Source organism: Coptis chinensis, chromosome 8 (genome assembly GCF_015680905.1).
Source record: "Coptis chinensis isolate HL-2020 chromosome 8, ASM1568090v1, whole genome shotgun sequence".
NCBI classification, from domain to species: domain Eukaryota; kingdom Viridiplantae; phylum Streptophyta; class Magnoliopsida; order Ranunculales; family Ranunculaceae; genus Coptis; species Coptis chinensis.
In genome coordinates, this window is record NC_141463.1 from 89,804,222 (window position 1) to 89,831,950 (window position 27,729).

At 36.4% G+C, this 27,729-nt stretch overlaps 3 pseudogenes across 1 annotated transcript; all 3 read left to right on the forward strand.

Annotated features, from left to right (window-relative positions):
• The first annotated feature begins 8,247 nt into the window (after positions 1–8,247).
• On the forward strand, positions 8,248–19,519 carry LOC147484164 (nuclear pore complex protein NUP93A-like; annotated as a pseudogene). The gene is made up of 8 exons (XR_015205545.1): positions 8,248–8,390; positions 8,473–8,653; positions 15,706–15,792; positions 15,871–15,886; positions 15,961–16,759; positions 17,224–17,403; positions 17,915–18,206; positions 19,033–19,519. The product of XR_015205545.1 is annotated as a nuclear pore complex protein NUP93A-like (transcript).
• A 1,329-nt stretch (positions 19,520–20,848) lies between these two features.
• On the forward strand, positions 20,849–22,559 carry LOC147484165 (reticuline oxidase-like; annotated as a pseudogene).
• LOC147484166 (reticuline oxidase pseudogene) lies at positions 21,804–22,442 on the forward strand (annotated as a pseudogene).
• Positions 22,560–27,729: the final 5,170 nt, after the last annotated feature.

The following is a 27,729-nucleotide window of genomic DNA, read 5'->3' on the forward strand; positions in this document are numbered from 1 at the left end:
AACCCAGTCCTAATCCAGTAAAACCGGTTAAATTGGGGAGGTTTTAACCGAACTGGTTCATGAGTTCATGAGAAATTTGTAACTTTGAAAAATAAATTCAAGAGGGAGGACTCGAACCATGGGTCAATAAGTCATCAATGTACAGGCTTGCCAATGTGCATTCGAACCGAGGACCTCTAAAATCACTAATAGACAACATTCCACTAGGCTACAATATCAACTTTTGCTATAAAAATTTAAAAATACATTGTATATATATTTATGGCGGACCAAGCAATAACCCACTGGTCCCACCAGTGACCCACTGATTACTAACCCAATGACCCAGTCTCTTCACCGAAGTTAACCTCCGAGCTTGGTCTGATAACATTGGTTTCGAAGTCGGTCAAATTTTTCGAGTAGGTGGTGATGAGTCTATGACTCAGACACCACTACATAAGATCAACGTGTTCGATCAATTGGGAGCAAGCTAAGCATTCATATATCGACACACACCAAGTTTCCTTCCACAGGTAAATACTATTATTTTCTTATTATGACGATGATTGTCTTGGTTGTTCTTGTGAATATGAGGTATAATTATTTGTAGTAATTATTAAGAAGTATTAGGAATTATTCGTTGTTATTAGGCATGATTGTGTTCTTTCTTCGTTGTTATTAGGAATTATTCCTGCAAAGGATCTTAAACTTAATTGATACTTTAACACTATTGTCTTGTAGCCACCCCCAATCTTTCATTTATTTGTATGCTTGGTATGAGACTAGGGGTGTAAAATGGGCCGGGCCGGGCCAGCCCGGCCCTCAAATCATAAAGCCCATATGATTTGAGGCCGGGTTGGCTAGGAAACTTTATCTTATGAGGGTCGGGCTGTGAGGGCCAACACTTGAATTATCTGACCGCTGCCCTCACCTCACCCCCTTTAGAAAACTATGGGCCGGGCCTGAGGGCCGGGTCTATGGGCCGGGCTGTACAACTTGTCAATTATTCAAAACTCTTGAATACAACTTGTTTAGACTTCATTAACATATTTGGTTTTATCGATTTCATTAACTGATTAACATATTCATTAAAAAATTTTGAAAACCTATCAAACTTCATTAACATATCTGATAGAATATATGAATATATTCTATGGGATAGAGATATATCCATATAATATACCAGTATCCTATAGAATATATTCACATATTCTAACAATATATTCATTACAAGAGAGAGAACCTTCATTACAAGACTTCATTATATCAAGTACTATACTTGAAATTTACATTTCTACCCTATTTTTTTTTTTTTTCTTTGGGTTAAAATGTATTAAAAGAAAAGTAACAAAATACAAAAGGTATTTAGAGATGCAACATGTTGCATTCTCTAATGTTCATGCCAACTCAAAGCGATCGACTATTACCATTTATAAGAATAGTAATAGTTTACATTCACCGAAATCTATAGAAGGTCCGGTATGGGCCTTCCCATTTCATATTAGCTTGATCACGGTTTTCCTTCACATTTCGTTCATTAGCGACCAACAAAGCTCAGGTCCTTGGCTAACCTATTCGCGAAGATAGTTAGCTTCTCTAAAGATGCTGGTGATCTTAATATCTGAACCGCAAGCGCATAATTGTTCCATCTTGCTTGCAATGTCCATGGTACATTTCCACTCCTAAAGCTTTCAGGCATTTGCTTCGAATCGGTTCGATCCATAGCTTGTACCATCCCTTAGACATTGCAATCTCCACCCCTCAAGAATGGCCATACACTCGCTTCCCAAAAATTGGTACCTACACCAATACTCTTCCACACCGTAAGTTTGAAGCCACCCATATTGTCCCTATATCGAAATCCGATACCAACAGGTCCGGGTTACCTAGAGAAGCCCCATCGTTGTTCAACTTCAATATATTTGGAGCGGTGGAATCCAAATACACCGCTAATCAGTTGGTGCATTCTTAATCTTCGATGCCACATCCAGAATTTGATCACACCCTGTTTCAATCTGTGATCCGAAGTTGTGTTGTTTGGCCGTGTGTCCCGAGAGTTTCAATTCGAAGTTCGAATGTAATACTTACCGCTGAATGTTTCCATTCTTCCTTCAAAATGTACCAAATTTCTCTCGCTTCCATATACTTGTCAACAGAAATCACTATACAAGCATGCCATAACTGTTTCAAATCTAGGGCTCCATTGGTTATTCACCTTCAAAGCATCATCCAAACACACTATATGACTGGTATTAAAGCTTTTCGCTATCCATTGCCACAACTTTTGAGAGAAGCAACACAACCAAAAAAGAGGTGACCATGTGTTTCACGGGCATCACGACAAAGTCCGCAACAAGAAGCCATGTGTACTCCCAATTTTGTACCCTCTCATCGTAAGAGTAACACCTTTTTGTAAAAAATCTTCCATTTATTGCCGCAGGCCTGGGTGTATGTAACTATTCCAAATACATTTACTCCTGTAATAACTTGTTTCTTAGTTCCGATTTCTTCATATCGACCTTTGTAGAAATTTCCTTTCATGTCGACACCACACCACATAATCAATCAAGCTTGAATCACACTTTTTGTAATCGAATCGAGTCCTACATTCACACTAGCCATTACCTCTTGTAAGATGTCAGAATGCACCATTGATCATCCTTTAATAAGTCACAAACTCTCGCCTACACCCCTTTCAATTCTTCTCACTGATGTTAAGCAACTTTTGTAGAGATTTTGTCCCTAACCAATTACTTCTCCACGGATCAACATTCTCACCATCCTGCTACCACCCATTGACTTCTTGGGATTACTTCCAAACTAATGCCTCCTTAATACCAAATCCATATAGAAGTAGGTCCGTGAAAGGTGATTATTTCCCATCTTTCTTGGAAATACTTAGCTCTCAAGAATACATCGGATCATTATCACCAGCAAAGGACACCCCATGCCAATTTCATTTACATTGCTGTATTCATGCTTTTGAGTCTTCGTATACCCAAACCTCCTTCATCAATTGGCTTGCACACTCTATCCCAGCTAATGGTTACTCCTTTGCTAATGGTAGGATCACCAGACCAAAGGAAATTCTTCATCAAAGTTTCTGCTTCCCTAATTATAGACATTGGCCATTTGAAAATTGCCATGTTATAAATTGGGATACTACACAACACAGACTTAATCAAGGTAACTCTCCCTTGAAATGATAGTCTCTTGCCAATCCAGCTAGTAAGCTTTTTCTTTACCTTATCAAGAACAGGGGCAACACATGCCCTAGTGATTCTTCCTTTATGTAACGGAATGCCAAGATATTTTTCAGGTAAGCCCCCTTCCACCATACCGGTTCCTCAAGTCTTCGCTGTTCCTTTCATCGTGAAACTACCAAAGAAAACTTTGCTCTTTGTTTTGTTGATTTGTCTTGACTGATGCCTCGATACCTCTCCAAACGCACTTTAGTTTTCTAATGCCCCTAATACCTCCATTTGCAAAGATGATGATGTCATCCAAAAAAAGCAAATGACTAGGTGCATCCACCGCTTGATAGTGGTCAAAGGCATCAAATGCTTCATGCTCCTCAGATAATGCAATGCTCTACTCAAGGTGTCTTCAGCAAGAGCAAAGAGAAGAGGAGATAAAGGGTCTCCCTGCTTTAAACCCCTCCTCATAGCAAAATACCCGACTGGTCCACCATTTAATAAGATAGAGCTGTGAGCTGAGTTCACAATTTTTGTAATCCACTTGATCCAAGTTTCCGAAAATCCCAACCTTTGCATGACTTGGAATAGAAAATCCCAATTCATAGTATCATAGGCTTGAGATATATCTAGCTTTAGAACCACAGAACCACCATACTTCTTATTTTTCATTTCATTCATCAGTTCAGAGGCCAACCCAATGCTAGCTTGAGAGCTTCTAAGGGAACAAAACGCATGCGCTCCTTAGTGATGATTAAATGCGCCATAGTGTTTAGCCTTATTTGTAGCAACTTTGTGATTATCTTGAAGAGAAAATTCCCCATGCAGATGGGCCTATATTGGCTGAGTTTCTTTGCATCTTTGTCCTTAGGTATCAATGCAATGAAGTTAGCATTTAACCCATTAGGTAAACATCCTTGAATGAAGAATGATTGAACAGCTGCACACACATCTTGCTTGATGATTGCCCAACACTTGAAGTAGAAATGCCCTTGAAATCCATCCGGCCCTGGAGAACTATCTGCTTTCATAGAAAAAACAGTTTTCTGAATTTCGTCATAGTTGGGAATCTTTGTGAGAAAGTAATTGTCATCCTCATCAAGAACTTTGGGAATGATGTTCAGTAGCCAAGGTCTTGGTGACTTCCCCTTTCCGGTATTTAGCTTCATAGAAACTGATCACATGTTGCTTTATTTGCTCTTGTTCAATCAAAGAGTGCCATCTTCTTGCATAATTTCGTTATCATCGAGGCACCTAATGGGATCTTACACATATTGTGAAAGTATGCAGAATTCGTCCCTTCTTCCTCAAATTTGGTTCTACTTTTTGTCTCGGTAGAGATGCTCTATTATCCTTAGTCGCATCCAACTCTACTTCTTTTCCGAATCATTTTCGACTTGTATTCCATCTTCATTGTCACTTTGATGCGCTAGCATTTGCAATCGAAGCAATTCAAATTTTGACCTTTCGATATTTGCATCCACCAATCCAAAAACCTCCGGTATTCCACTTCTTGATTTCCCCTTTTCATTTGTAGTTTTCTTATGACCTTGATAATAGGTGGAAGAAAGCCTTCAAAATTCTGGTCCCGGTTAAGGCTTAACCATATTAAGGAATGTAGGGTGTGTACACCACATTTTATTAAACTGAATGGTATATTTATTGGTTTTAGGACATATGGATGTGATCCAAGAAGTGGAGAGTGGTCGGATGCATATCGGCTCCAAAGATAGCTACTTCCATCCGGCAAACTTAAGATTCCATGCTTCATTATATGGGACTCTATCCAATCTGCTCAAAACCCTTCTAGTGCCCCACTTGATTGTTACACCAAAAGTGTACTTAATGCCTCCCCAATTGCTTTCCATCAACTCGGTTTCATTCATAAAGTTATTAAACTCCAGATAGCTACTTAGGGTAGTCTTACTCCTTTTTTCTTTTCATTTTCAAGAAGACTACATTAAAGTCACCAATGGCGACCCCATGGTAGGGTAGTATTAATACCCTTAAGTTCCTCTCGAGTTCCTTCTTAAAGTAAGGGGAGCGACTTGCGTGTACCACCGACAAAATGCAGTCATTAACAAGGATCGAAATATGTTGTTGGTGAACACCACCCTCATGCTTATACCAATCTTAGTAAAAATCCAAATGTTCCCCAGTCTACTTGAGGAGTCATTATGAACAATATTACTTTCAAAATAGTTCATTCTAAAATCATTCAGGTAACTAGTTTCTGGCTTCACTAAAGGTTCAGCCAAGCAAACTATGTCTGGGTTGTGAGAAGAAATCATTTCCCTCAGTCTCTCTCTAGCATTAATTTTCACTACCCCCCTAATATTCCAAAAAATAATCCTCATTTGGAAATTTGGTGGGAAGAACTACCTTGCACCTTATCTGATACTTTCACACCCGAGGATTGAGCAGAGTTTGATCCCTATGTAATAATAAGTAAAACTTAAAACCCTAAGGGTATTATTATCGTAATTTTGTTTAGAAAATCTAAATATCAATGAGGGCCTTAACGGGGCTTTGTGAGGGCTTGGGGAGGGCCCAGGCCAGGGGGCCCTCATGTTTCCATATCTAGGCCTCCTTACCCTCCCTCAAAACATGAGAGTCGGGCGACCGCGGCCTCAAATTGCATGCGAGCTTAAATTTGAGGGCTTTTTTTTTTGTCTATGGGCGGGTCGGTCGAGGCGGACCCCGAGGGCTTGAGGGCCGTTTTACACCCCTAAATTGAGACTAATCTTTGGTACTTTGATCAAAGGCTTGAATGGTGAAATATAGTGTACTGGGCCTTGTAACAAAGCCCATAACCCAAATCCACAAATCTCCCATTACTCGAATTCCTACAAGAACGTAGTTTATACCCAGCTGGCCAAATCCTAAAATCCAATTACTTAACAAAACTAATATGGTTGATTACACTATGGACATTGACAAATCTCTCTATAAAACTGAAGATGTCTCTCAAGGTTTGATCTTTTTGTTTTAATTTCTTGTTTTTAGGAATGGGCCTTTGTTTAATTGTTGTTTTTGTTTAAGATATGATTGATAGGAGAGTTGAGGTTGTGGCATTCTCTTTGCGTACTTACAAATACGCTAATCTCGTTCTAGAATCTGCTCAAGTACAAACTGCTGTATGAGGTGATGCCCGATGAAACATGAAAGGGCAAAAAACGTGCAACACAGTAGGTAGCCATTGAGTTATGTATGTCTCTCATGTCAAGGATTCATGCCATTAAGCCCAAAAGAACTTGAAAGTTCTGTTTATCAAACGTCACCAAACGAACTAGTAACTGCAATTTTGGTGGCAGTATAAAACTGTTGTAAATGGCATCTACCATAGAAAATTTGAGGATAAAAAAGCATATAAAAGAGGTTAAAAATACTGTTTTCATGTTTAACAATTACCACCAAACCCTAGATTTTCTCTGTTGTTTACTCCTTTCTAAACTGACTCCTTTCTTCTTCTTCTTTTTTCTTTAAAAAAACTTGCCGCTGCCTTCTTCTCTGTTCTGAATTTCAAGTACAAACGGATCATAGAAAGCACCAAGGCCCTCTCTAAATATCGTTCTAGAATCTGCTCAAGTACAAACTGCTGTATAAGGCAGTAAGGCACCGTGTTTGAAATTCGAATGTGTTCAAGCTTGGAAGGGCTACAACGTGCACTACAGTAGGTATAGGTAACCAATGAGTTAACGTCAGCAAACGAATTAGTAACAGCAATTTTGGGTTTAAGTAATTATAAGCTGTAAAGTAAAAATGGTGACAGTATATAGTGATAAAGGAAGCAATGGGAGGATAATTGGGCAAGATAAAATATGACCGATAATCAGTTGTGCGTATAAAAGAGTGCCATGCGACAGTGAGCACATTAGCCTGACTATCACACTTTTGCAAAATTTAGAAACACGAGTTAGGAGTTGTAGGTGAGGTATGAGTCTATGACTCGAGTTAGGAGTTGTAGGTGAGGTATGAGTCTATGACTCTTTACATAAGATCCTTTTTTTCCCTAATAAGATCAAACTGTTCAATCCATTGAGAAGAAGAATTGCATATATCGACACATCACATCAAGTTTTATTTCCTTCCACAGGTAAATACTATTATGTTCTTATCATGACGATGATTGTCTTCATTGTTCTTGTAAATATGAAGTATAATTGTTTGTAGGAATTATTAGGAAGTATAATCATATCGTTCTTCTTCGCTGTTATTAGAGATTATTCCTGCAAAGGATCTTAAACTTGATACTTTAACACTATTGCCTTGTACAAATTGATACTGTAACTTTCACAGCTAATACTATGTGCCTATGTAATATGTCACAGGTGTGAATTCCCAATGGTTAATTATTTCTCTCAGGATATAATCTTTCAGATATTGCTAAAAGTTCCTGCAAAGGATCTCGTAAGAGCTAAGGTTGTATGCAAGCTATGGCACTCAATTATCTCTGATCCTAATTTTGTGAACTCCCAGCTTGCTCATTCTCGTTCCCGACCAGAGATAATCTTAAAAAATATACTCGATGGAACGCGATAATGATTATTTAGAGATGTTTGCAATCACTAAGCAAAAAACATGGTATTATGCAAGTGGAAACAATTTGTAATATGAAGTTCCCCTCTTCAGGTTCCTTTGCAAGAAATCAACCGTGAAAGCTTCCTGTAATGGATTGTTGTTGATCTCCCACGGAAAAACCCATTTGAGGTGCTCTATGTCTATAATCCTGTCACCCGTCAATGTGTGGTTCTTCCTTCTATGGCTAAACAACGGATTATAGTGTGCAATCCACCTAGGTGTTATAACTCATGGACTTTGTTTTACAACGACTCTGTTGGAAAATATGTTGTGTTTGGAAGCTTTCATTCGAGGTGTGTTGTGCTTACTGTTGGTGACAAAGGAGTGGAGCGGATACGAAAATCCCTATCCACACGAGCGTGCAACATCCCAATTGATATACGTAGAAAAGAAAAGTGCACTGGCTGAAAAGTGGAACTGAAAATGGACAAGCAGTTTGGCGTAATAATCCTCGCAAATGTTTCCACGTCTCTCTGTAAATATTGGTGTAACAATGGAATTTCTGAATACAGTTATCCCAGAACATTCATGCAATCGAAATGAATTCCATACCTTATTTGAGGTGAAAGGATCTCTATGCTTTGCAAGTGAGAATGGAGGAGTGTTACAAATATTTGCTTTTGAGAAAAAGAGAAGGTAATACTAGCTGGACCAAATGTTATAGCACTAATGTTGGATCCTTGTCAAATTTACCTCAACCTATCAGAAGGTTGGACAGCTACAAATTTGTTGGCACAACAGGAGATATTGATAGCAGTACTACTGACTACTCAGACGTTGTGAAGATTGTAATGCGATATGAAGATAAGTTGTTCTATTATGATTTGAAGAGTCATCAGTACAAGAATATTGCTCACTTAAACAACAAGGAAGGCTTTTGTATTGAAATAAACAACAGGGTAAGGTTTGGTGTTTCTTATTTTTTTATGCAAGTAGTCTTGTCAAGCCGGGGCAAATTAAAACATTGTAATAGCTTAGTATATGTTCGTATAATGTTAATTTGATGGATGTGATCAAGAGAGTATATCATATTGTACTCACAAAGTCGATCACAAGATTTCTGTATCGGATGTTTTGTTCTAGTGCGGGTTACGGCAAAATATGTGGTATACATATTGATTTTTATATATTGTGTTCGAACTGCAGTTGTATATCCCTACTTCCATCAATCATATTTCACCTAATCGAGTTAAAATTCTCAGTCACTAGCATATATGGCCCTTTCACATCCAAAACAATGTCAGACTTGTCGACAACATTTTTCATCAAAGTTCCACTCCAAGAACCAGCTGCAATAACAACAGCCTTCTTACAATACAAACTATACTCCTCAGTCCTATTATATACGTTCATCTTCTCCGCTTCCACTTGCCCTCAAAACATCATCAATAACAGGATCATTGAAAAACTCTACATACCTTGATTCATAACTCATATTTTTCTTATATAGAAACGTGACCGTCCTCAACGCGTGTACGAGACAATCAACTAAGGCTCTTTCCTAATTAACCAACTCACTTCTCGACAAAAACTCAGCTATTATTATCCATGGGTTGCAGCCACGGGTTGGAAGCTTATTAAGTTGCTAGGGCTCAACAAAAGGGTGTTATTAGGTTGGCTTCGAGGTGTGGCTTGTGTCAAGAACAGTGAGCATTTGTGTTGAGACGTTTAGCCCAACATGGCACTACTACATAAATTAAAATAGAGCGCGCAAGAATAATTGGGATCACACTTTATTTGGAATGGTGATCTATCATGGTGATCTATCTGATAAATATATTTTGCTAGCCCTGAACTTATATATTGAAATTTAGCATTTAAACCATACCACACCACTTTTGTAAGTGTGTTCATTCAACAATAAACCACACCATTCTTTTAAAATGTAGTCCATTATATTAAGCAAATCTAAACGCAAAATTAGAAAAAAGAATAGATCACTAATTTCCAGCCTTTTGTTAAAAATGTGGTTCATTAAATTAATATAAAATGTGTTATGTAGATTCAGCCATAGCTAGTAAATTCGTGTTTAATACCCGTTTTATATATTTTTACGTATAATATGAATAATAAGGCAAACGTTTCAAACCTAGGGATTAATACATGAATTCTATGATCCAGGCTTATAATTGCCGAATAATAAGGTCCGTATTTTTTAAATGAAAAAAACTTACTATAAAAGGTATGATGCAACTTCAAAATGGAAGGTTTTGAAAATCCATTTAAGTTAGAACTTTTCATACCTAAAGAATATCAAGAACTAAAGTATTAGCAAATAAATATAAATTAAAAATTGAGTTATGTGTGTAGTTAATGAGTAATTCTAACAAATTATTACATTCTAAACTTGTAATAATGCAACAAAGTGTATCCGAAGTTTTTCATATTGGATCGTGTATAAAAGACGAATTGTATGTTTGACATTTTTTCGCTTTTTGGAATTTTTTTAAACGTATTATTATTCAAATTTTCAAATTTTTAATAAATCATTTCGTGATCAAATTTTACCGTCCACCTAATTTTAAGCTTCAATTTGAACTTCTGATATAATATATGATAGGGTTTTCTAACCTTATTCAACATTTCAACCTGTATTGCAACAGCTAATTCAAAGAGACGACGAATGGTAGTGTGGCTCATTTGCTTAGACATTGGTAATTTTTTAGCAACTTCTTAACTTTTCGGACTAATTGCTTTCAATATGTAACCAGTTTTTGGATGAATGTGATATCTGCTAGTTCACATATGTTTGTAGTCACACTATATAGTGACATCGAACACTCCTTATAGCGCAAGACATTACAATACAAGCTCCAACATATGATCAGAGAATGATCTGTACTAGAAATATACTTTATATTCTCCTTTGAAAGAGTGGATGAAATAATAGTGTTTCTAAATAATTCAACACGAATTGGGCTATATGTCTATGTTTAACAAATGTCGTGCGACGTGGACAAATATTTGGAGTTACTCACCCAATATCTAAATCGGCTCACTAGTTTTGAATGTATATCAGTTTTGCATGAATGTGCCATCCACGACATGCGAAGGTGGTTATATAATTATATATATGTTACTCACTAATTCGCGTGTGTTGAAGTTAGCTGTGGTTTTTTATCCTAGCTAATTTGATTATTTGATTCTTAGTGGACTATATATGATACAAATTTTATGCTTTGAGTTTGATACAAAAATGAAAATAATGCCAATTAGTTCAATATGGTTTGAGTATACACTTGGGCATGGTGATGCTAACTTTGAGATGGTATCATAGTATTCTGTGCTGGATTATAGCTTGTTGATGCAGAATCAGTAAATTAGCCAACATATTTAACTTAGCTAGTGGTAATTCCACTAGCTAAACATATTTAACTATCTAGTGGTAATACTATATTTATAATAGTTTTCACTTACATTCCACTAGAACAGATTTGAGATAAGTTAAACCATAGTCAACTAATAATAAGAGATGAGGCAGTGCAAGCCTATCCATCAATTAGATCTGTAGTTGTAGTTCTCGAGACCTTTCTTTGCTAATTACTTGGCCATTTTTTAACGTTTGAGCATTTTTTTTTTAATATTTATGCTAGCTGATTTGAATATGCTCTGTTTTGCAGGAATTTTGAATGTACTATCAACAATTATTGCAGTCTAAAGTCTCATTAGAAGAAGCAGTTGAAAGTAAATTTCTTTAGATAATTATAAGAGTGAAACTTACATGCGTGAACTATGTAAAAGATTCATTACTTGGAAATAGATATTAGGATTGTCAAATGATATTCCATTGTTACTATCTAAAATTTTTATGGATTTGCATAAAAGTAGGATTACTTGGCTTTTCACTGCGGTGTTTATATAAGCTAAATTTCTTGCTTGTTCACATGCTTCTTAATTTCAGCAACAGATGCCAGAAACCAGTGCATTCTGGTTTGGACATGTAAGTAACTCTACAGTTTCTAGGCACTTAATTGATGTATAGTGTATGGAATTATTAGTGTATAAAGGGTTTATAAAACACTAATATGCTTATAAACACTAATGGCTCCTCAATTCATTACTTTGTGCTAGCTACTACCAATTTTTGTTTAGACTGCTAGGTGTGTACCCCGCTGATTGATAAATTGTTTTGCAGTTCCAGCACCAAAGGACTTGCAATAACCTATAATTCATTTCTAGGAACAAATTCCTTGTGTTCAAAACTGGCACTTGGTGAGAATTTCTATCTGTTGGGTAATTTTTGTCTATTATTATATTTTTTAATTAATTATAGGATTCTGTTGTTGTTTATTATGTTGGACAATGTCTTCAATTGGCTACAATTCCATCTAATTAAAAGAGGCTTTTGTTTTGGCTGGGTGAAGATAAGGAGCAGGACTTTACACAGATGGCAGATGACATTGTTTTGGATTTATAGTGCATAGATGGTCTCATTTTGTTTCCGTTTCTTTTCCCAATATGTAAGCTCGTTTAGACTGTTAGTTGACAACCCAACATGTAATTTCTTTTAATAAGTTAAAAAAAAAAAAAAACCTTGTATTGCAATTTGGATGATGTTCAGAAATTTTTTAAGCATGTTTCATTCGATTTTTAAATAGGAAAAGCTAGTATTAATAATAATAATAATAATAATATCTTGGGCGGCTACTTTTGTATAATTATTCTAACATACTATCTTGACATACCTACCCAATCGTTAGATTTTACATAATTTAATGTCGGATAATAGTGTATGGAAACCAAACAAATAAAAAGTGGGGTGGGACAAAAGTGACATTTCCATTTTTTTCTCAAAAGAAATTCGATCTTTTTTCTATCTTTTTCTTCTTCATTCATGTTTCTTTCTTTACGAGATCTTTGTCAAAGGCGCGCAAAGTTCTCTTCTCAACTTCGTGTTGTTTGCTTTGAAGTTTGAGCGAAAGGCTGACTATAGATGCGGAGAATATATCCATATAAGCATTGTTGTTATTGGTTCCCTTTGGGAAGTCAAAGAACCACTAGACATCTTGACAAACTTAATCTAAAGTGAACGTGGTATCACCATCGACGTTATTGCCTTTGTGGAAGTTGAATTCATTTTGTTTATTACCAAAAATATACCCATCAAAAACAGTCACAAGTGTTTTATATAGTTAACTGGCATTTTTTAATCTTAGAAAAATGAAAGCCGGTTATAAAACAGTTTAAAACATCAAGCAAAGCTAACAATACACAAATGATGAGCTACTGGTGATTATACAATGTATGGATTATGGCGTGATTGCAACTAGCAGGTACTTGAAATTGTTTTAATTTTATCTTTTTAGTATGTAGTGCAAGTTATGAATTTTTTATTTTTATTTTTTGTGATATTTTTGATTATCTTGTTTAGCAGTAACAATCTAACATGCAATATCAAGTTAGGAGTACATGGAATCGTAATAGACAAATAAACATGAAAGATTTGAACACCAACAAATAGACACAACAATTTGTTTCTCAACGACAAATGTGTGAATGAATTCAAGTCTTCATGAGAACTATAAAAGTTTGAGGCTCTAAATGTATAGTATAATACTCAGTTTTGTTTGCACATAAAAGTGAATACACTCTCACACCTACTCTATAACTCAATGTCAATCAACATTATAATCATGACATTTTGAGCATCATCACGTTTGGAAACATATGGGCAGGGCTATTGTATATTGTGGTTTGTCACTCGAAGGATCAAAATCCAATCCAAAACGGATACATACTCTTAAGTCTTAGGAAAAATATCCCTCTTTTAGTTATGGGGTTAGTAAATTAAAAGAAGTAAGCTTAAAGTTCATATAAAGGCCGCAAAAGAATGCCATTGCTAGAAGCATATACCTCGTGAATATCAAAGAGACGAAGTAACCTTTGCCGGGAGCTACAAATATAATTTAGCGATGGAGTCTTGATTGAGCCAATTTTGTCACCTGTGGTGGAGAATAAGCTTTAATTTTTATTTCATTTTTCATACATCATTGCCAATGGAACTTCTAAGCTTCTTTGGTATTGAGAAGCTTTGAAGACGATATCGATGATATTAACTTGTTCCAATCTTGACAAACCACCTTGAACCTCATTAAACTTTTAAGAGGTACTCTAGTTAGGATCTCAGATTTAATTGTCTCTTCAAGAAGAACAAATTATGCAAATTTAATCTTTTTTCTCGCTATCTCGATGTTAGAAGGATATATTTTTTGTTTACAACCGTTGTTACTTCTATATAGCATCAGTCTTTGGTGTTGGTTTTTCACTTACATAGCAAGTAAACGTGTTTTTGTTAGGAAACACATATTTGAATTAGGAAAACTCTTTAGTTTTACATGGGTACTTAATATGGTCAGTACTTCATTTGGAATTATTCAAAGTTCATGATAATTCAAATCAATGATAATTCTTACATATGTTAGTAATGTACTTGGGAGGCATAACGAGTGTCTTGAAAGTCTGACCCCACCGTAAATAGAGAACAAAGGGTGATTAATTTTATGTTAATTCATTTGCATCAGCATTTTTAACCCAAACCTCCCCCACGAAAAGCTTTGTTAAAGAAATAAACAAAACAAAACAAAACAAAATTTCAATTCTCGTTCACTAGAATCATTGTTTTGCATGTTTTGTTAACGTGAAGTCGCTCACTATCGGGTCAATCATAATCTCTAATTTATTTTACTCTAACATTTGTTTTTGACAATTGAATTTACTCTAACATTACTTGAAAGGTGTAGCGTTAAGTCATAACTGACGGAGACAATTTTTAAGCGTGGAGTAATTTAGTTGATGTTTTGTATAGGGTTTTAGGCTTTTAGTTGAACAAGTTTTTGTGCTTGTTTGTTTGTTTTAAACAATATATTGGTAGAAATAAACAAATAATAAAAGAAGACTTTCCTAGATTGCTAATTAGTTGAGGATAAATAATTTTTCTAAGACAATTTGTTCTTATTTTATTTTGGTTAAGGAGGAGTTCTTAATTTTGAGAAGGAATAAGATGGACCTTGCTTTTGAAACTCACATTTCACAATATTTATTTAAGGTAGGGGCATCTAATCTCTCGCAATATATGACTAATTTGATACCCAGTCTCTAGGGGCTACTGAACAAAGAATGAATTTTAATTTTTCTATTTTAGATTTTTAGAACCATCTCCCTTTAATTATTCTAAATTACTTCTAAAATAATTTCTAAATCTTCTATTAACGCATTGAAATTATATTCTACCCTTTAATATTTTATATTATTTTTAGACAAAATTAGAATTCGAAATCATGCTATTATAGAGACGTTAGAGCAAATGGTTTAAAAGACTTGAAAAAACACCGATGCCAAGACGCGGTTCCATACCTGTTTATATATATAGGGTTTGTTTATTGGGGAAAAACAAAACTCTCGATGTGAATGTCTGAGATTTCCTCATTTTCTCTAAGTTTTTCAAAGAGATTTTGATGATTAAATACTATTGGTATGACTGATAGAGACATCTTTCTGGAGAATCACCTTATCACTGTTTGTGCATCTTCTTTTTCCTGTTGTATTTTTTGAACTTAGGATGGAGGTATATGTCTAAATACCAGATAACTTAGACAGAGTTCGCATGGATGAATATTTTATTGGGTTTGAGTACATAGCAACTCTGTTGCATGGGTACCTCCCTAATTTCCTCGTGTTCGCGTGCCCGTGTCCTCTCTTGGACACTGGTACAGACACCGGACACAAGCAAAACAGACCCTAATTCTCAGATCTCGCCGTGTCCAAATCGTCGTACCCGTGTCCAAACCAGACACTCCGTCCCATACCCATGCAACACAGCATAGCAGAAATGCACCATAGATTTTCTTAACAATTAATCACCCTTCTATCACTTTGCTACCTATTTGTTAATTCTCTATCCGGGCTTGATTAAAAGCATGCTACTAAATTACCTCATTTAACTTATTTACAGATTTATTTTTGCTTGAGAACTGGCTATTACGACGAAGCAAGGAATGTTGCTCTGTCATCTCGTGTTTCACAACAATTTGCTCCTCAGGTACTATTTGTTTATTCCGTTTACCTGAATGCCTTTGAATTCGTATGTTGAGTGGTACCCTCTTTTTGCAGCTTTCAGTGGATTACATCTGGAGGTATGGTGTCAGCAGAGACTGCAGCTGCTGCTTCAGAAGAGTGTGAAAAGATGTTAAGGATGAGTGATCGAAAGTGGGTCGATCTGGGTATGACAAAAAAAAGTTGCTACTTTATACTATAATATCTGGTTCCTGCGTGGACAGATTGATCGACTACTTGGGGATATACCAACACTTTTCAATACCATAGAGGATTTCCTGTGGTTCAAATTGGCAACAGTACGAGACAGTCAAGGTGGAGGATCCTTTGTCCTGGGCGAGGGCATGGTACCATATACTTTAGATGACCTGCAGGTTTACTTAAATAAGTTTGAGCCTTCATATTACACGCGAAATGGCGGGACCCTTTGGTGTACCCATATGTCATGCTACTGAGCATCAATTGCTGCCAGCAATCCTGTACTTATCGAAGGAAACCAGAGATGAAGGATTTGATATTGATGCCGGCCCACATTTCAATCGTCCTAGCAGATTATGGAGTACTTATGGAAGGTGCCGGGTCTGGCCCCAAGTTAGGAGTGATGGATGCTTTTGCAGAAGTTCGCTGTTATACGAAGTATGGTGCAGCATACTTACGCTCGGTAATCTTGCAATGGCATTGGAATATTATGCACAGGCTGCTGCTGCCATGGGTGGTGGTCAGTTATCATGGACCGGACAAACCAACAAACATCAGCAAAGACAGAAATTATCGATGCTTAAACAACTCCTTACTGAGTTGTTGTTACTTATAAAGTGTGTTTCTCTGTTACTTGGTTTGAGAGGTGCTGGAGAAGAAGGTGAACTCAGAAGATTTTTGACCGATGGGAAAGATCAACAGCAATTTTGCTTGAAGCCGCTCGTCAATGTCAGGAGGCTGGTCTTTCTGAAAAGGTATTGTCTCTAGTTCTTGCGTGTATTCGGTTTTCATGTAAGGGTCTTTTAACATTCCCCACCCCTCCCTGGCATGTCAAATTTCCATTTAGTGTCTGTGTGCTGGGTGGGTTAGGTACAGACCTAGGTAGCTCCTTATGCAACCTTACACTCTGCGCATCATGCACATGGAGCTTGTGTTTGGAAAGCAAGATGCTTTTCTTCGAGCCGACTTCCTGCTAGACCTCTTTAAGCAAAGGCCATCTAGCATAACAACTATGGGAATATTAAGATGATTTTTTGAAAAGTTATCTCTCACAACCTAGAACCCTTGCTACTTCCACAACCCTCAATCGCTAGCTTAGTTCAAATAAATGGTTATTGTTTGTTATGGGTTCCATGTGATTATATTGCTTTTAGTCATCTATTCTCTTCGATTTATTATGATAAGCTGAACTTCTGTTCTTAAAACTCTTCTTTTTCAGTCTGTAGAACTTCACAAGAGAATCGGCGCATTTTCAATGGCATTGGAAACAATTAATAAGTACCTATCAGAAGCTATTTGTGCTCTTGCCGGTAGAGGTGGATGGTGAAAGTCAGACTGCTGCCCTCATTCATTCTGGGAATGATATATTGGAAACATACAAATATTCTGGTGAAGCCAGGTCATCTAGATCCTTCAATTTTTCTGCCTTTTAAATTTCTATATTTGATCATTATGATCAATATTTTTTTTGGAGAAATATGTTAGAGCTTTAGTATCTGATGCCTGGGCATGTCTCCGCACATAGGTTCTTAGGGAAAAAAGGGTCCACTCTATGTAATTGGTAGAAGTGGTTTATACGGTGAATCCAAATTGTTTGGTAGAAAAGTTATAGACTTTATCATATCCTTATACGGCGGATTTTTCCGAAAGTTTGTTGTCAGATTATGGGGGAAAAATGGTCGATTTGTGTGTGTGTGTATGTTCTTTATAGGTGAGGATAGACCTATTCTGTTTTTTTTTCTGAGTTTCTGAGTTAAAGGATCTGCTTTGCATTACACACTCGGTAGTTGGTGCTTGAATTTGGAGTTGATACCAGGCTATCCTTATTTTTAGAAAGCCATTCATATATAAATGTCATGATTTGTACTTCAAATTACTGTTGTTGTAACCATTTGCATATAAATCTGCAGTGTCCAAGAAAGAGAGCAAATTTTGGAGTATCAGACTGTGTTGAGGCAACTTGAAGCGATATTATCTATTCACAAGTTGGCCCGAGCAGGTCAATGTACAGATGCTTTGAAGGAGGTCACCAAACTCTCATTCCTTCCATTAGATCCACGAGGTCCCGACATAATGACTTATGAATTCCAACGTTTATCTCCTTATGTCCAAGCTTGTGTGCCAGATCTTCTGAAGGTTGCTCTGAGTTGTCTGGACAACATGACCGATTCTGATGGTGTCCTTCGTGCCTTGCGAACTAAGGTAGTTATATGAATTGGTGTCATTTTAATGTATATTTAAGTACCCAAGTTGATTTCCTAGTCTCAATGGGCCAGCTTGGTTATAGGTACCCCTTACTTTTGGTGTTCGTGAAGCTAAAGAGAGTAGTGAAGCTTATCATAGATATTATGAGCCAACTTTCGTAAAAAGTTTTAAAAGACTTGTTGAGATGTTTAGGTCCCACATGGGATATGTTAAGCCGTACTCCCTTTTCTTTATGTTTTCTCTCTAAACTTTCTTCTTCATTAACATTAATATAATTTTACTTGGTATCAGAGCGGGCTATTGTATGTATGTCCACGTGTTAGGCTCTAGTGATGCCACACATGAGGGGGCATGTTGAGATGTTTAGTCACACATGGGATATGTTAAGCCGTACTCCTTTCTCTTTTCTCTCTAAACTTTCATCTTGGCAATAATATAATTTTACTAGACTCCTGTCAAGGTTATGGCAGGAGGCCAACTATTATCTGCCAAATAGAGAAAGTAGTATAGAATTGTGTGTAAACTCTACTGCCAAGCATGCAGTTTTGTTTTAGTAGGATTAGTACTGAATTTTTCCAATACACTTCTATGGTAATTTTATTGATGTTATGGAACAGGGTTTAATTACCACTTCTGCTCATTACCACTGATCAGTTCTCTAATCTTTCAAAAAGAAAGAAGTACTAGTAGCCAATAATTGGCTTAAAGTTTTTGTTGTATTTCTAGAAAGCTTTTTTGCTTCCCGCCACTTGTTGTCACTTCTCACTTTCTCAGTGCTTATGGTTTATGAAATAATGCATGAACTATTTCTGACCATGTGCAGATTGGAAATTTGGTGGCAAACAATATGACTAGCAACTGGCCTCGGGATTTATATGAAAAGGTTGCTCGAAGTCTTTGAAGGAAGCCATGATTGGCGGTTTCTGATGCTATCAAGAAGCATCTATATCTTATAGAGGAGGTATTGACCTCTACTGTAAAAGCTACTGTTTCATGTATGTTTTTGTTTGTACTGGGTGAATATCTATTTTGGAAAGCTTTCATGTGTGTGATTGGCATAAAGTTTGACTATCAGTTTTGGAAAAGTTTTCATGTATTTGATTGGCATCAAATTTGATGCTTGGATAGTGTTTTTGTTCTATTTAGGATAAAAAGTCTGACAGAATTTTTTTTTTTGTAGTAGTTTCATTAAGGTTCCCTGTTGGATTGGAAAAAGGGTTGGTTAATCCAGCTTGGTTTTATATTTTTGATGGATTATAAAATGCTCCTGGTGTAGATCCCTACATAACTGGGTAATTGCTAATCCAAAATCACGCTGTATTCTTTTCTGATGGAGATTATTTTGTAGTTGTCTCTTATTGAGATCTGTCTTACTGCCACTGGTCATCCAAGAAAGATGATGTCAAATGACTCCTAAAGTTTTGACATTGGTGAAATAAGAAAAATCATGAGATCATTGAAAATTAGGAATGAGATTCTACATAAGGAGTCATGGCTATTTGAGTTAGAGCAGCATGGTGATGCAAGATTTTGATGTTATGTTAGTTCAGATTAGTGTTTATTACTCTTTTCAAAAGCATATTAGGTTATCTGCAAATTCACGGAAATGTTTAATCCACGAAAAATCTGAGGTTTGTTGGACTTTCTGTATAATCATGCATCCATTTATTTGTGATAGGTATTTCACAATGTCAACAGGAGTTGTCTCAAGGATGACATGGTATTCACCGGAGATGATGACTAGGGAATCCTCTTCAAATTCAGACATGGGCAATTGAAGATCATGAAAGTGTGTTGCATAGAGCATTCAAGTTTCAAGTGCACGTTGCATTTTACAAGCGGTTGCATATAATTTTCGGTTGACGTTTTTTGACAAGACATCTTCTGTCGTGTGCTGTGAATTATAATCTAGAAATTTTGGTCTAAATCTTTAGTGTACATCTCAGTGACCGTTCACTGTTGGGATAAGTAATGAAGGAGTACTCTAGTTTTGAGAATGAATATAGTAACTGTGTTAGGGATATAACGTTGTGCCAGGGTGCACATGAATATTACTTGGTGTTCAGGCGTTATGAAGGTCTGGCTAATCAGTTGCGTGCTTAAGTGCAAGCACCCAAAGTGTGAGACAAGTGATGTAGACAATAGTAGCCCAAGTAGAGCAGCCGTCCTCATACTAGAAGAAATCTCGAATTACCTTCTCCATGTTGCGTCCTTATTGTTTTTCCTTTACTAATATCTTTTAATGTGCTTCTCTTGTTCCTGCCTAGTAGTCTCTTACTTTCTCATTAGGTTTCACCATCTACTTTTTTTAAAAAGCATTCAACATTCAAATTAAAGCCGGCCGTGGTTACAAGGCACTATTTATGAAGGCAGTGTTGGTTATTATCAGGATAAGGAGAGAAAGAAAGGCTTATATTTTTATGTTTCGCATATACGTATGCATAAGAATACAAGACATGATGAAAGAGTCTAGTTCAAATTTGCTAATTGCCCTTTCCAAAGAGGTCAAATATCTGTCTTGGGAACAGTATTGAATAGAAATAGGAAATAATAAATCTGGTGCTTCTAAGTGCTAATCCTCTATATTCTGACGCGTTTTGGTGATAATGTAACTTGTGTTGCTAGTATTCGAGTATTCTGACGCGTTTTGGTGATAATGTAACTTGTGTTGCTAGTATTCGAGTAGATCACAGTATTACTTCATGCTTGTCTTAGAAGAAGTAAATTACACCACGCCTAATACACTGTCGTTTGATAGTATTTTCGATCTTTCTTCTTATAACCAAGTCTGCTTCAAGTAAACCAGTAGTGATCATCCTGCCTGAAACCAAAGAATAATTAGTTGCCACAGTAATATGTTGTCCGATGACATCGTGGTTGTTTGCAATTAGAAGGCTTATTGGAGGTCACAGTTTTGAAGGCTTAACATACTCAGCAGAGGATCAAGCTTTTGCAATGATCGACTTGATGAATTTTAACAACGTTTCAGTTGATGCGAATTCTAAGACAGCATGGGATGAAGGAGGGGAAACGATAGGTGAAATATACCATGCAATAGGAAGATCAGGCAATTGCCTTGGCTTCCCTGCTGGTCTGTGCCCAGCTGTTGGTGGCGGTGGCTATGGTTTGATGTCCAGAAAGTACGGACTTGCCTCTGACAATGTGGTGGACGACGCTTTACTTGTTGGTGCGAAGGGGAGATTACTGGACCGCAAAACAAGGGGAGAAGATGTGTTTTGGGCTATTCGAGGAGGTGGTGCTGGAAGTTGGGGAGCGATATATAGTTGGAAGATTCAACTAGTAGATGTGCCTGTGATTGTCACTGCATGCAGTTCAAATCTCTAGACGTGGATCAATAACCGATGCTGCTAGATTGTTACACAAGTGGCAAGTAGTATCCCCTAGTCTAGAGGATGAGTTCAGTTTAATGGCTTCAGTAGTTGGCGAGTCTGAGACTGGCGTTCTATGAACATTTCAAGGTCTCTACCTTGGGCTTAAAAACTCAGCTCTGGCTTCTATAGCTAATGCTTACCCTGAACTAGAACTAGTAGGCTAGTAGCAAGTGAGTGCAGTGAGATGAGTTGGCTTGAAGCAATGGCTTATTTGCCGGGCATCGCCAAAGGGTTCACAGTCGATGCTTTAAAGGAAAGGTTTGGGCGATGTCTGACCAAAAGTATCATTATTATAAATGGAAAGGTGACTATGTGAGGGTACCGGTTTCCATTGAAGGGATTGAAGGGATCCTTGAGATGTTGATGAAGGAACCTAGAGGCCACTGGCCAGCTTGAACTATTCCCACTGCAAGGAATGATTGCAAGGATAAGGAGCGACAAGTCTCCCCATCCTCATAGAAACGGCAACCTTTACTCGGTAGGGTATCTTGTTGGTTGGGGAGAAGAAGATGATAAGAATAGTGATCTTTACAAGGATTGGATTCGAAGAGTTCACGAGTACATGAGTCCCTTTGTATCTAAGGGACCTAGAGCTGCTTATGTAAATGAAGTGGATCTTGATCTTGGAGTAATGGATTGGGATAATCATAGCATCTCCTCTGACGAGTATGTAAATCTTGGAAGAGCTTGGGGTGAGAGGTACTTCTTGGGAAATTACAACCGGCTTGTTCGTGCCAAGACTTATATTGATCCTAACAATGTGTTTCGGCACAGACAGAGTATTCCTCCCATGTTCTTTCAAGACTTAAATGATGATAGTAACCAGTTCGTTAGTTGCTAGGAGGACACCAGAAACTGTAACAACTTTTATGGTTACTACACAATGTTGTTTTGTAAGGCGTAATATCATGGCTCACTCATGTACTACAATGCTCTTCTATAACAATACTTGGCGTAATATTGGTGGTGATGATGTGGTTTGCAGAAGCGGTGGCAGTGGTGCATTAAACTCAGTAAAAGAAAGTACTAAATCAACTTATTAATTCTACTAATGCAAATCCCCTAAAAGTGGACCTCCTCATCCAAATCATTGTGGCAGGAAGTTCGAAATAAGAGAGATTACAAAGAAGGACAAAAAAATTCATTTTGCATACTAAACTAAGCTTTCTTGGAATTTGGTGAAAAGAGTTTATGGTTTGGTTCCCCGCAGATTTGTTGATTTTGTTTTGTGGTTGTTAAGTTTAAGGGTTAACTAGTATTACCCACCCACCCACTAGATGAGCCAATACACACAAAAAAATTAGGGTCTCCCCCCTTACTAGACCCCCACTAGATGAGCCAATACACACAAACCCCCTCCCCCCCCTCAAATGAGCCAATACACACAAAAAAATTAGGGTCTTCCTCCTTACTAGATGCCCCCCTAAATGAGCCAATACACACAAAAAAATTAGGGTCTCCCCCCTAAATACACACACACACACAAAAATCAATTTGGATTGATCGTGCTTTGTGTGTGTGTGTGTGGGCAATCCTAATTGGCTCATCTAGTGGGGGGTAATGTTCGTTAACCCTAAGTTTAAATACTCATTCATAAAGGAACTTTTGCAGTATAAAAGAGCAGAAGATAGAAGAATGAATAACCAAAACCAACATATTCTGGACTCTTAAGAATCAATATTTTGGACAATCAGGGAGTAACTCTCCCGGACAGGGGGAAAAAATAACTCTAGAGGACACATTTTTTTTCTTAATCACTTCCGAGTAAATAAAAAGTCGGTATACTCTTGACGTGAAATTAAATACGGTTCAGGTAGATAAAATGTCAAGTATACCCCTGTTACAAAATAATAAAAAGAACGGCCCAACCGAAACGACCCGGTGTATATAGTATGAACAATCACTGTTTATACAACTATAAACACTCATTGTTCATATATTGATTATTCATACCTATTTGGGGTATGAACAATCACTGTTCATACTTCAACATAATGTATGATCAATAAAAATACCTATTGGAGTATGAACAATCAATGTTCATACCTCAACATAATGTAAGATGATCAATAAGAACACTATTGGAGTATGAACAATCAATATTCATATATCAACATGAGCTATGAACAATCATTATTCATACCGGCCTATTTGGAGTATGAACAATTAATGTTCATGCCTCAACATATTATATGAGGTACTATACGTTCGCCTATTTGGGTATATGAACAATCATTGTTCATACATTAACATAAGGTATGGACACTCATTGTTCATAGTAAAACGACAGAAAGGGTAAAATAGGAAAATATTTATTTAAAATCCAAGTCATTTGTCCTTAAGGGTTATTTTCACTCTAAAATTGGTTTTCTGGGTTATTTTATCCCGAAATTTGTCCTTGAGAGTGATTAAAAAAAATCGTTGGTTTTGAGAATGATTTTCACTCGAAAATGAGCCTTGGGACCAATTTCTTGTTTGAAAAATTCCTAAATCCCGAACTCTGTGGATAACACAAATATATCCCTAGTGTTGCAACTTAAGACTTTTCTTTTGCATGGGCTAATTCTCAAGAACAAAACGGCTGAAAAAGTAACTCTCAACACCATTTTTTTTTAATCATTCATAGGGACCAAATAGATGAAATGTCAAGTATACCCTTGACGCGAAATAAAAAATGATTCAGGTAGATGAAAGGACAAGTATACCCCTGACATGAAATAATAAACTACCCAACCCAACCAAAACGACCCGGTGTTCACACCTATTTGGGATACCTCAACATAAATATATGATCAGTAAGAACACATATTGGAGTATAAACAATTATTGTTCATGCCTATATATTTGGGGTATGACCAATCACTGTTCATACATCAACAATGTCCATACCTTAAACATGAGGTATGAACAATCATTGTTCATACTTCAACATGAGCTATGCACAATCACTGTTCGTATGAATAATTAATCATTGTTCATACTTCAATATAAGTTATGCACAATCACTGTTCATACTTCAACATAATATATGATCAGTAAAAACACCTATTGGAGTATGAACAATTATTGTTCATGCCTATTTGGGGTATGAGCAATCACTGTTCATACATCAACACTGTTCATATCTTAAACATGAGGTATGAACAATCATTGTTCATACTTCAACATGAGCTATGCACAATCAATGTTCATACCTCAACATGAGCTATGCATAATCACTGTTCGTACCTCAATATAATGTATGAAAGTAAATACACCTATTGGAGGATGAACAATCAATGTTCATACATATTTGGAGTATGAACAATTATTGTTCATATATTAACATAATGTATGAGATATGTTCACCTATTTGAATATGAACAATCACCAAATTTCTTTGTTTTATAAACATTACATATAGGGATGAAACTGGTATTTAAAAAAAATGCCGAGCCAACTTATTTTGTTCTTGAATGTTACTAAAATTAAAATTGTGGGTTTATGAGTTACTTAATGCTAGAATTTGTCCTTGTGAGTTACTAAAAAAAAACCGTGTCCTCTAGAGTTATTTTTTCTTGAAATTGGTCCTCTGGACTCTTTCTCAGTACTGTTACACCGACCCACTTATTTGACCTACTATTTGACGTATTGATGTGTCAAAATTCATAATCATTGATTTACATAGAGATATGTGTATGTGTGTATTGCAATGAAAACCAATATTATCCAAATAGTAAGTCGCAATAGTAGGTTCGTGTAACACTACTACTCTTTTCTTGTTTCTTTTGACAACATGTGATCAAGTAGCAAATAGTTATATACTGTTAAACTGCTTTTAATTTAATACAAAAACTAACTAGGAGATTACAATAGAGGGTGGACTGGTGGAGATGGTAGTGCAGTACTATTACTGAGTGATGGAGCAATTCAGAGGTAGGTTGAAAGGTGGAAGAGAATATCTAGATAGATAAAGAAATGGGCAGCCTTGTGAGCATTTGAGTCCTGTTTGTTTTGATATTGTGTGTGGACAGCCCTAGAAAAAGTAGTGTACATATGAGCAAGGCCCAAAATATCGAATTCGGTTAATATTTTGATATACCTAAAAACTTATATATATATCGGAAATATCTATTTTTTTGTTGGCCAGTCAAATTTTTGTTTTGTATGTAGATATATCGAAAATATCATCGATTATATCAGAAATATCGTCAATATATCGGTTAAAGTCAACAATATCGATCAAAGTCAACAAGTTATATCGTATATATCGGTCGATATATCAGAAATTGCAATATATATTGGGAGAAAAAAATTCAATATTCGGTTGAGATATATCGAATATATCTATATCGGTGTACCAAAAAAATTTATATATATATCAACGATATATTGGATATATCGGCGATATTTTGGGCATTGCATATGAGTATATGACCACCCTAATAATACCTCATAAAATTGGATATGAACAATTAAACATGTGTTAATCAACAATTAAACATGTGTTTAGTGTTCTTAATAATAAAATAAGATAATCTCAGTTAGGTCGACAGCCACTTTTCAAAGAAACAACAACGGAAAGTTTTGAACAATCATTCATTTGTCGACAGCCACCACAAATGAATTCGCGTGAAACTTTGAATTTTTGAATCAATCATACAACAACAAGAGGAGCCGTAATCCATGTCGTCAGTTGCATCTTTTCCATTAACCTGCTTACCTAAATAAAAATAAAAATCTGGTCTCTTTACCAAAAAAGATAAAGACTGCTCTCATATCGCCACAAATTGTAGTCAACACTGTCACAGTCATAGCACTCAATCCCGGCTGATGCCAATTGACATGTAGATGCAAGTTAGTATGTTAAGTTGATCCCTGTTTACCATCACAATTCACAACTCTTTGGAGCTAATAATAAGCCCAAATATTGATATCGTCCAATACTCCAATGTATGATCAAGACATTATGACCCTTGTGTTCTGGTTATATAGCGCAGATAAGAATGTCATCGGAAAACACTCATACTAATATATTTAGGTCAAGGAAAACTTGAGGAAAGTAGCCCCTAGCCACCAATGCGGCAATGCCTTGTAACACAACAATGTATATGTCTAATATGTCTAATATGGGTACAGGGTACTCGTCTAATATAGTGTTTTTACTTTTTAGAGTAAAACAGTATGCTTAACTACTTATCACTATGGCAAGTTGACTACTTGTATCGGTAAGTGCAATTAGCAAAGTCAGTAAAATATTTGGGTGATGATACTAGAGGTTTGGGATCAAACCCACCAGCATAAAAAAGTTACTGATCTCATTTAAAACATGTTTGTCAATAAAAAAGAGTTAATAGTATCTCAAAATACATCACCATGATGCATGTTGTCTTTTGTTTCATTTTGTCTCACATCTTTATGCATACTAGTTAGCTAATCGAAGGGCAGTGATTCGGTGAATATGATGCATTTTCCAAAAAGAACATGTTCCACTTTATTCTGGAGTTCTAGATATAATGGAAACAATCTTTCTTATGATATTCTAATAATAAATCAGAAAGGTCTGAAAGGAATTGGAAGGACATATTCCATATCATAAGGTGAGATGTGGTCAGCACACTCCCTAACTATAGCCACTAAAAAATTACGATGGGTGAGTTAAAAAAACCTTTTTGGAGTGAATTAAAAGGTCTTTCTCACCTTAGCTTATCCCACACAAAAAAATCAATAATAGACTGAACCATAAGCATGGAATCATTTTAAACTTGTAAGCCTAGAAACTTTTATAAGCCTAGAAACATAAGCATGGAATCATTTTAAACAAAAATGGTTGTGAGGGAATAGGCGTGTCAAACGTTGGAGGGTAGCGGCTCAGGCTGTAGGCACATGCTTACCCTTGTGCCTTATAAAATACTACATTGGTGATTTAATTTGTAACTTGTAAGTATAATTTTCGAAGGCAACCATTATCCGTGTATATATATATATATATATATGCAGCTTATTCCCACAATCTTGGCATTGTTCTAATGTTGACTTTCTCATTGAAACATTCATGCTAGCCACCTAGCTAGCATAGCCCTAACCCCGGTTGCCCCCATCTTAGGATCTTAGAGTAGGCCGGGCGGCCAACTTGTGGTGACAACACG